The following is an 11,185-nucleotide window of genomic DNA, read 5'->3' as shown; positions in this document are numbered from 1 at the left end:
ACCTCCAAGGGACAGCGCTCTGCTGAATCTCACATCTTTGTGTCTGAAACGTTTAGAAAGCAAGGAGTTACTAGGCCTTGTGGAATATGACTCACAGGCACGGGGTGCTTTTCTTGCTTACATAGAGATGTATCTATCCTGAGGTGGTCAGAGTCCCCAGAGAATGTGACAGTCCTGATTAGTATTCCTGGTGGGGGGAATACTGGTGCAGCTTATGCTCAAAGAGAGAGACGATCAATGCTCAGATTTCCCTACTGTGTGACATTGGGCTAGGATAGAAAAGAAAATGCAAAAGGAAAAAACATTGAGAGTTTTCTGCATCTTAGATTCACTCACTGGAGGCAACAAAGAAGAGAGTTAATAGGCATTCTCTAACTTTGGTCTGCCAGTTTGGATATGCCATGTTATTCTTGGATTGAAATGATAGGAAACAAGCTATACCAGTGGTGTCCTCCTGAACAACTTTGAAAGTCGTTGGTTTAAGAGCTATATTAAGCTGAGATGTCCATTGACAGATGAATGGATAAAGAAGATGTGGTATATATACACAATGGAATATTATGTAGCCATCAAAAAGAATGAGATCTTGCCATTTGCAATGACGTGGATGGAACTGGAGGGTGTTATGCTGAGTGAGATAAGTCAATCAGAGAAAGACATGTATGATGTGGGAGACGAACCGTGAGAGACGATGGACTCTGAAAAACAAACTGAGGGTTCTAGAGGGGAGGGGGTGGGGGGATGGGTTAGCCTGGTGATGGGTATTAAAGAGGGCATGTTCTGCGTGGAGCACTGGGTGTTATGCACAAACAAGAATCATGGAACACTATATCAAACACTAATGATGTAATGTATGGTGATTAACATAACAATAAAAAATTTAAAGAGAAAAAAAGAAATAATGATGCTTCCTGAAACCAATGTAATGTAGTATGTCTCTGAAAATAGGTTGCATACAATCACTATTCAAAACCACTCATTTCCTCACCTACTTTCAGCATGTGTATATTTCAGATGTATTACATAAATATCCTCTGTTTGAGGTAAATGCTGTAACACACATACACATCATTACACACATATAAAGACTCAGTTCTTTTCTTCAAGGAGTTTACAAGTGGTTGGGAATTCATATTATAATTATTGTCTCACATGACACCAGATGCCATTTTTTTTTTCAATCAAAGCTCTTAAAAGCTGACTTTAGAGATAAAAATCTTATTTCAGGAAAAAAAAATATCATTGGGAATTTCTAAAAACACAGAGAGACAACATGCAAATAACAGAGTCAAGAAGCAATGAAAGTTCTTAGATCTTCACTGCACCCCTTCTTCTCACCACTATAAAATTTCAAATTAGTAAATTTGGGCTACAGAACAATTAGGCTAAAACTCATGATGAAGCCAAACTTTTCCACCATGTCATTTCAATTATTAAAAGACAATCATAATTTCAAAAATATTTCTTTAACTACTCTACTAACAAAGACCTGGTTTTATATGTAACCTGTCTTACTATCTTAACCATGTCTCTATTTTAGAAGGGCTACATGTTTTGTTGAAATCCAATCTTTTTCTAATATTACATAACTGAATATTTCTGGGGTTTTTTTCAATGTGTTCCAACCAAACAATAAAATTAATTTTAGTTGAAGGACCTATGATAAACTCTGAGCCTTTGAGGAAGTGATTAATCATTATATGAGGAAAAACAAAGCTAGCTTTTAAAAGACTGAAAATCAGAGATCTAGAATACTCTTAACCATCGCATTGGAAATATCATCCAATCTCCTCTTCCTCCAGTATCTTCCAACTTAGGGAGAGGAAAATAATAGTGAAATATTTAAGGTTAGTATTTCTTTGAAGTAATAGGTAGAGAAATGGAAAAAAAAGAAATAAGGGGGGGATGGTAAAAATGACACATTTCACTCAACATTTATTCAGTGTAACGTTCCTGCCAATCACTGTGCTAAAGGCCGGGAGCACATAAGTGAACAAAGCTCGGGCCTGCCTTCCAAGGAGTGACCCGTTTGCTCACACTGGAGAAAACATTTCCTACTAAGATTACTGCCTCCTCTGTGTCTTTCATCCCTGGCCACATCCCTAAATTCTCCCTGCTAGCTGAACATTAATTAACAGAAAAATGACTCAATTGTCCTTCAAACTCAATACATCCAAACCTCAAACATTTTTAGTAGCTCCTCAGGTGCTGCACACCTCACCTTATTATCGTTCCTGGCCCCACAAGCTAGGAAATTCTGGGCTAGCTTCAGCTCTTCACATTTTCTCTCTTACCTCTGTTATGTTGTCAAGCCTACCTATTCTACCACAGCAATAGCTCTTCGATTCATCTTCTCATCCATCGTATGCCCTTTCCCTAATTTAAAAACTCTTGACCTTGGCATGAACTGATGAAAGCATTCAGTGCCTCTTTCCCTTCCCTCCCCCTGAAGTCCTTTGCACTAACACAAGAGCTGTCTTCCTAGAACACATGAAGGTCTGATTGTGTCTCACTGCCCTACTTGAAAGCCTCAGCTGAGAAGTATTGCCAACTCTTTTGAGTGACATTTAAGCCCTCGACAATATGGCACCGTCCACTGCACTGTATGCATCCACATGCCTCACACCATGCTGAACTACTTCCTATTCTTCCAAAAATAATCCAGATGTTGATCCTTGCAAACCTTTCTCCCACTGGTCTATCTATGTGCAGAGAGTGCTCTCTTGCTTACGACTACATCCCCAGACTACACAGGCCTGAAATCTCTGGTTGGAAGCCAGAAAAAGAGCAGAGGCTTGTGGAAAACTGGTCCTTGAAGCTAATGCAACTGGGTGGACATGATCTGGTCAGATATTGGCAAGGTTTAAGATTAAAATGACAAATCTGAATATATAGAGACCTTAAAATCGGAGCGGGGGCAAATCCAAGTGCAAAGCTGGCAGAATTTGATAAGAAAAAAGGCATGCTTTCTCTAGGAGGCATTTGGTGTATCTGTAAAATGGTCATGGACAGTGATTGTTGGCTTCCTGCACTCTCACGGGTATTCTCATAAGCACAGACCTCTACAAGGCTAAAGCCTGACAGAATGTAACATCACAGCTGCTTCGCAGTAGCTGAGCATTAGGTAGTGTCACTTCAAGAATAAGGAACTATTTCTCTTAGGTTGACTAACAGGTGGGCTTAAAATGTTTTTGGTAGCATCTGCTTCATAATGTTCTCTCTTTGGCATACTTCCTAACTCTAAGAATTTTAATGAAAAAAAAATTACCGCCATGCAAAGGAGAGCTAAAAACAGCATGTGCAATTTTATATAACCAGGCTTATCCTAGCATGTTAGGTCACCTTAATCCCTCAGTGAATAAGTGCTAGTTGAACTACTGAGATATTTCCATCCATTATAGTCTCATTTCTTGAATGTCCAAGGCAACTGTAACCAAGAGCCAATTACCATTGTAGTTCATTAATCATCAGCTTTGCTTAATGCCAAGAATTGGAGTGAAGCTGCCTACGTTGTTTTACTTAAGTTTCTCTACCTGATTCACATAAATGAATAGCGGGTCCTCTAGGAGGAGGCCAGTCCTCTGGAGAAACCGCACACTAAGCCTCATAAAAAGTTTCACCCAACAAAATATGGTATTGCACGTAGTTTATGGTGTAACTTTTCTAAGTTTTAACAATAAACTTCATAAATTCAAATATCATGTATAATATTTTTCTATTTTATAAAATGTATGTTGGACTATTCAAAACATATCCAAAGTTTTTACTGTATCTAGAGATCAGTTATGGGAGTATTTTTTAAAATCTATGTTATCAAAAACTGCAGCCTATAATGTGCCCAATGAGCTTAAAATTGCAGCCTAATCCATCTAAAGTATATTTTTTTCCAAAATGAATACAACTTCCCAATATGGAAGAATTTTTTTTATTTTTAAGAAAATTATGTTTGGTTAAGCACATACAGAATTTCAATATCTTCATAGAGCCCTTGAAGACAGAGTAACACTGCAAAGGTGCTGCTCTTTGTTCTAAACGGAACCCACAGATTAGGAAAATTAATTTTAAACATAAATGTGTAAAAATTCTATGAGATGGATTTTGGCTCAATAATGAAAGCATGTCCTGGGGCGCCTGGGTGGCTCAGTCGGTTAAGCATCTGCCTTCACTCAGGTCATGATCTCAGGGTCCCAGGATGGAGCCAGGTATTGGGTTCCCCGCTCAGCGGGGAGTCTGCTTCTCCCTCTCCCTCTGCCTGCCGCTCTGCCTACTTATTCACTCTCTCTTTCTCTCTGTCAAATAAATAAATAAAAATCTCTAAAAGTAAATAAATAAAAATAAAATAAATTCAATTAAAAAAATAATAAAATCATGTCCTGACAGTCAGATGTCCTAAAATAGAATGCAGTATCTTGGCAGGGCCCCCAGGGGGCTCAGTTGGTTAAATGTCTAACTCTTGATTTAGGCTCAGGTCATGCATGATCTCAGGGGGATTGAGCCCCGCATCAGGCTCCACACTGGGCATGGAGCCTGCTTAAGATTCTCTCCCTCTTTCTCTGCCCCTCCCCATCCCTGCTCTCTCTCTGTCTCTCTCTTTCTCTCTTTAAAAAAAGGAAAAAAAAAAAAAGAGAAGGCCAGTAGTTTGAAGGTCCTCCAGGTGAGAGATGGTGGCAGGATGGATGGATGTTCTCAGAGGAGGTGGTGAGAAATGCAGAGCATGGATATATTTTGAAAGTAAAGAGGACAGGATTTGCTGACAACTTGGATGTGGGATGCAAGAGAAAGAAAATTCAAGGAAGAGTCTAAGGTTTTCAGGCTGAGCAGCTGCAAAATGAAACTCAAGTCAGATTTCCAAATCAGGGACTTTTTACCCTGCCTTTAAAGTCTAGGGAGAGACAGCACTGAAAATGTGCAAGTGGCAATATTAGAATACACAAGGATTTTTCAGCTGCATTAAGCTGAGTTTCTTCCTCGTTCTCATCCTGAAACATAAAAAAAAGCAAGGTTTCTCCATTTTTAACCCACTAAGAGTTAAGGCTTCCAGCCTTAATGAATGATCCATTTTTAATAGTACATTGCAAATGATAACACTTCGTGACTGTTTTCATTAAGTATAACTAACATTTTTATTTTAATTAACTTTTAAATAGATTTTCATTATTTGCAATTTTCTCACTTGGAGGAAAACTGCCTTTACTCCTGAGCAGTCTGTATAACTTTAGAAGTTCCTTGGATGAATACTAAGGTGGTTCTGAAAACATGACCATGTCTGACCCTGCATTCATTCTGGAGGGCTGTGGAAAAAAGGGCACGGAGCAAGTTGGAAATCAACTATAAGAGCTAGTCTGAACTATGTAAGGCTACCCAAGGCACACTAATCTTTGGGCCTGTTTCCAATTTGCAAATTTAAGGTGAAAAAATGTATCACAGGACTGACATAAGGAAATGTCTTACTTTGCAAATAAAAGCATTTAATGAAGTATGTTGATATTACCAATGTTTGGGGTGTATTTTAACAAAGCAATAAAAGTAAAATTTGGTCAGAGAAAAAAAATCATGACAGCTTGCCTGCTTCAATCTGACAAATACTAGGACTTGCTTCTTTTGGGGGAAATATGGTCATTTTTAGCCATAACTAAATCCGACAGCTCCAAGAGGGTTGTTCCCAGAATCACATGGTGCTGTGCCCAATCTCCTTCATGAGGATGGGTGAGAGTTCCCATGAAAGCAGACTTCAGCCAGCTGTCCTTCCAGCTCCAGCCTCACCCCCATGCACTGGGGAAAGATAGGACCGATCAGCACTAAACCCAAACTATTATAGTTTATGTTTCTCCTATTTTAATTAGTTTTCCTTTTGCCACTGTTGCACAAAATGCTTCATTTCCTTTCAGCAGCTCATAAACTTTCTTGGCTTACAGACCTATCAGGCAGTCTGGGGAAGCCTATGGGCCCTTCTCAAATTATGTTTTTAGATTCATTAATATAAAATGCACAAGACTACAAAAGAAACCAGTTACACTAGAAGGCAGTTCTATCCTCACTCCCCTTGGCAGTCCACGGGCAAAGTAAGGATTCACAATGATTTCTCTTTAGTAATCTTGGAAACCCGTTTCAAAATTACTCACATTTTAGCCCTCAGTCTTTAGTAATCTTGGAAACCTGTTTCAAAATTACTCACATTTTAGCCCTCAGTCTTTATGTCAAACAAATGTTGCCCAAAGTAAGATTGTTCATCCGAAGCTTTAAATAAATTGAGAATTAACACAGACTTGGACAATTCTGGCCATTAAAAGGAAGTGGTTAAATTGCCTGAGGCCCCATTTCATAATCCACATGTCTAACACACTTGGCATGAGGTTAGTGTGAGATACACTCAGGCCTGCTCAAAGACCATCATTCTGGACTGCTTTTTCACACACTAATGCACGCATGATAATATAACTTGGAATAACAAAAAGTATAGCCAGGGGAATGGCGGGATCTTCTGGAACATCTTCATTATTCACCAGGACCTAATACCTCCAAGGCGTTTACAGGTTTGAATATAGATCAGCCTGAAACATAGAAGTTGTGCAATAGTTCTTTTTTTGAATGACTAATGATGACAGCAGAGTCTTTACTTCATAAAAGGGATTCATATATTTTGGATTCATGTATTTTACTTTAATATACATGTTGTGCTCTCTATTGAACAAATTCAAACAATCAACTGTTAGAGGTTCTAGTACTTAAAATACATATATATTACACATATTATTACATACATAATATATATTATACAAGATTACATACATATTATTTATTATATATAAATATACATACTATATTAATTGCCTGACCTGTATTCCATTCCTCACTAATTTTTTTAAAGAACTGTAGTTTTCAAGACAATGACAAAAGAAGGTACACATCCCTGGTTGATACCACAGGGTCTAATAAAATCCAAAAAGATTTCAGATTTCTAGGATTGGTATGCCCAGAAATTTTATATTTCTCTCAGCTTTGTAGTCTGTCAGATATAAACAGAACAAAAGAAAGATCTCCAGATCAGAAATGAAATACAACAGAAATACAGTGCGTGTTGCCTGTGTGAATAAAAGGGGAAATGAGAACAACCTTCTTTCATGTAAATTATGGGAAAATAAAAGATCAGTTATCATCCATGGGTGATCCAGGGTGAATCTATCCTCCTACATCCATAATTATTAACCCCGCCACAAAATGCTCTACATGAACGTAACCTACAGTTAGCTAGAAATTTTGCTATTTTGTAGGTTTTTTTCAAACATTCTATTTTCTTTTTCAAACAGTTCTATTTCTTGAGATGGTTTTGATGTGCCCTTTAATTAGGGACAGAAAGATGATCTAAACTTTAGACTCTAAAATACTTACCGAGTTCCTGTCCAGTGTATGATTATCTGCCTTTCTGCTCTGTTTTTAAGTAAAACTGATAACCATTGGTTAAATTTGATTATAAGAACTTCCATGAAAGGAAAAAAAAATATTTAAGATGTTTTTAAATCTCTCAATTTAAATTTCTCAAACAAAAAGTTATTCTAGAATTACAGCTGGGGTTAAGTTTGGGGATTATTTTCTATTAACTCAGTGAAAATCGTTTCTTCAATATCAATTTGCCCTTTTGGAAATACACTGATGAATACATATCAGTAACAGTCTACTTCTTCAGTTGGATACTTTGAGCTACAAACAATAGAAAATCTGACTCGGAGTGCTTGAAACAGAGGCGATTTCTTGTTTATTAACAGAAGGCTGGACAAAGCAGTCCCGAGGTTGCTCCACGATGACACGATTGGGCTTGCTTCCTCAGTCTCGGCTTTTCACACCCAGTTTCATTACAGCCAGTTGGAGGCTGCCAGACACAAGGAATTCCAACACCAGGGAGAGCGTTTCCTCCCTCCCCTCTGTCCTTTCAGGATGGACAATCTCCCCTAGAAGCCCCAGAAGTCTTCCCCTTGCATGTCATCGGCCAGAATAGGATTTCGTGCCCCCCAAACCAATCATGGGGCTGGAAACTGAGATTGTCATGATGGTGTTAGACAGTCATGACTAACCCCTTGGCCCTGGACACACTGTCACTCCAGTAGCCTCAGGATTCTGTGGGCAAGGAAAGAGGAAGGAACCCCACAGTGTCTGCCACACACAACATGTGCTATATACTATACACCCAGTTTTTAAATACTTGAAAGAACACTGAGGGTGCATATACTTCTAATTCATAAATGAAGAAATTAAGGCTTCAATAATCCGATGATTTGACAAAGTCACACTGCTCATAAGCAGGCAAGTCTGAACTGAGGACTGACTGCCCTCAAGCCTCCATCCAAGCCCTGCAATCGCTACAACCAAACCACCAAGAAAACAATGGGACTAGTTACTGTGGCTTGAAAGCCAGCAACGTTCGGCTCTGGGTGCCAAAATACGACTAGAACTTCAGACTGTTTCGTGGAAAAAAGATGTTCATGTGTATCTTCAAGATATCCTCCAAACACTAATATGTTTGGATTCTTCCAAAGAAAAACTCTCTCTGAAGTTGAGATGACAGGAACCATCAGTTCAGGAGAAGAGAAAATATGACCCCTTCTATAAACTGGTGTCATGCGCCTTGAGACCAGAACAGGTCATATGTCATAGGTGGCATCTTTTTGATGATTTGAGAGCCTCATAATTGTTTATTGACTCAAGCCCAGCTTCACTTCACTTCTGCTTTAGGAGAAACTATTTTTCCATAATTTAGTGCTAAATGATTTTTGAATAATGAGAACTTGAGGGAAGAAAGAGGAAGTTATATGAAGCGAGGCAAATAACTGAAGATGTTCATAATGCAAGTCATTTTTCTCCAGAAATAGCACCTGCTGAATTCCTTATCTTTTTTTCCTGGATGAGGAAATAAATAACAAAAAACAAGCTCTGTGTGTGTGTGTGTGTGTGTGTGTGTGTGTGTGTGTGTGTGTGTTAAGATATCGATGCTCGGGTATCATGTGGCAGAGCAGCTGCTGTTCATAAAATTAGACAGTAGCAAAATTGAATGTTCTCAACAAGATGATAATTATTTATTCTTACTTGATAGATTCTCCCTAAAATTTCCTATTATTTGCTTCATGTTCTGTCTGCAATCTTCCATCAAGGAAAAGCATATCACCATCTTTCTGTGTTGTTAACATAATGTTTTAGAGTAAATGTTTACTTTAGAAATACTTTTAGTCCCAAATGCTAATGAAAATATAATTATATTGATAAGTGAGGGAAAGTGGAAAGGAAATGACACTGTGGGTCCATATTCCCAGCATTGCTTCGAACTTGCTAATTGTCATAATGGTGGTAGCTCTTCATGTCACATTCTCTTTTCCCTAAAATGGAACTTGTAAAAACTGTTTCAAGAAAACAATACTGGTGGCACAAGAGGTTACTAAAGAAAATGTGTTTCATATATTTTACTTAAAACAGCCACATCATTGATCTGTCCCAGATGCCTGCACGTCTACTTTTGCTGGCAAAACTATAAAAACAGCTCCAACAGGCAGAGATAGGAATATGACAGACTTCAGTTGTTTGTGGGAAATGAGAGAAAAGAACGAAACAATTTGAAATTGCACAAAACATAAATTCCATTTTTCCGTAATTTCTGTTCCATGCTTTTTCTAAGATATGCCAAGAAGATCGTTTTCGTGTTTAATATAATATCTAAGGAAGTTTGTCAATTCTCCCCAGTATTTTCATTTGTGCCTGTCAGCTTAGAAATGTATTTTTAAGTGCTTTACATAGCACTGGTCATCAATCATAGGTATATATAGAAACAAAAATAAGTATCAGTGCTCTCAGCATTTTAAATATCTCTTTGAACATTTACAATGAGCACACAATTTTATTTGGCCTATGTAAATGCTTTACCTTTTAGAGCTCGACAGGTTACAAAGTACTGTGCTCTATGTACTATCTCATTTGTTCTCACATAACCAACCAACCTTTGAAGTGGACAGGTGCGTAATAATTCCTATTCTACAGATGAAGGTGGGTTCCAAGATAAAGAGTGATGTCCCACAGGTTGTGGCAGAGTCTGGAATAAAACACATGCCTTGGCATTACCATCATAAATGGCATAAGGTTAGAAAAAAATTGGCTGACAAATGCCTCAATAGAAATGCAAATGAAAAATCTAATTGCTTCATTCTGGTTTGTTTACACATAGCCCTACAAACTCTGCTCCAGACAAATGCTTTCTTCAGTATGTGCACAATACTGATGTCAAAGTCTTCTTGAAGTTGGTGTTCAGAGAAACTTAGCATTAAAGTAAATCCTTCCTATTAATGGCACTCTTCTCTCTTGCTGATTTTTTCCATTTTTAAAAAAATATCCTAACACCCCTATCAAAAACCTGTTGTCATTTTGTATGTCTGGAGATGCAAAATGGAAGAGTTCTGCAATGACATTAACTTGGCCTTATTTGCAGATCTGCAGATCAAAAGCCTATTATATGTTAGCTGGCTTAAATGTAAACCATGCAAATTATTTGTGATGTGAAAAACCATGATTTTTGTTTTATATAGGCATTTGTAGCTCTGAGAAAGTGCCTTTTCATTTTAACGTGTACTAGCATACAGAGATCTGTGCAGATGTAGTCATATATATTTTTAATTGGTCAAAAGCTATCCTGGTTCACAGTGGTTGTTAACATAACATTTTGACTTTGTTTTAAAAACAAACTAGTAGAAAACAGTTTGGACTCAAAATATTAAGCATAGAGTTACCATATGACCCAACAATTCTACTCCTAGCTATGCACCTATGAAAAGTAAGAATATAGATGCACACAAAGATTTTGCTCTCAATGTACACCGCATTATTCATAACAGCCAACAAATGCAAACAACCTAAATGGCCATCAACTGACGAATGGCTACACAAATGTGGCATGTGTCCCCCATGGAATATTATTCAGCAATAAAAAGTGTAAAGTTCTGCTCCATGGAACAACATAGATGAACCCAGAACCATTATCCCAAGTGAAAGAAGCCAGGCACAAAAGACCACATACTGTATTGATCACACATATAGAATAGGTAAATCCATAGGGACAGGGAGTAGACTAGTGGTTGCCCAAAGCTGGGAGGTGGAGGCAGTTGCCGGTGAGCAGAGAACAGGTACTAATGCAGACAGGTTTTCTTTCTGG

At 38.0% G+C, this 11,185-nt stretch overlaps 1 long non-coding RNA gene across 1 annotated transcript in view; it reads right to left on the bottom strand.

Moving 5' to 3' along the window:
* Positions 1–9,841: 9,841 nt before the first annotated feature.
* Positions 9,842–11,185, bottom strand: part of LOC141372674 (uncharacterized) — a 92,567-nt gene continuing 91,223 nt past the window's right edge. The window contains exon 3 of the long non-coding RNA XR_012378079.1: positions 9,842–10,072. This is a non-coding gene — a long non-coding RNA (uncharacterized lncRNA). The remainder of the gene's footprint in view (positions 10,073–11,185) is intronic.

This window comes from Callorhinus ursinus, unplaced genomic scaffold (assembly GCF_003265705.2).
Source record: "Callorhinus ursinus isolate GAN/ISIS: 27379988/994484 unplaced genomic scaffold, GSC_fseal_2.0 scaffold4, whole genome shotgun sequence".
NCBI classification, from domain to species: Eukaryota; Metazoa; Chordata; class Mammalia; order Carnivora; family Otariidae; genus Callorhinus; species Callorhinus ursinus.
This window is presented reverse-complemented; position numbering and strand designations above follow the sequence as displayed.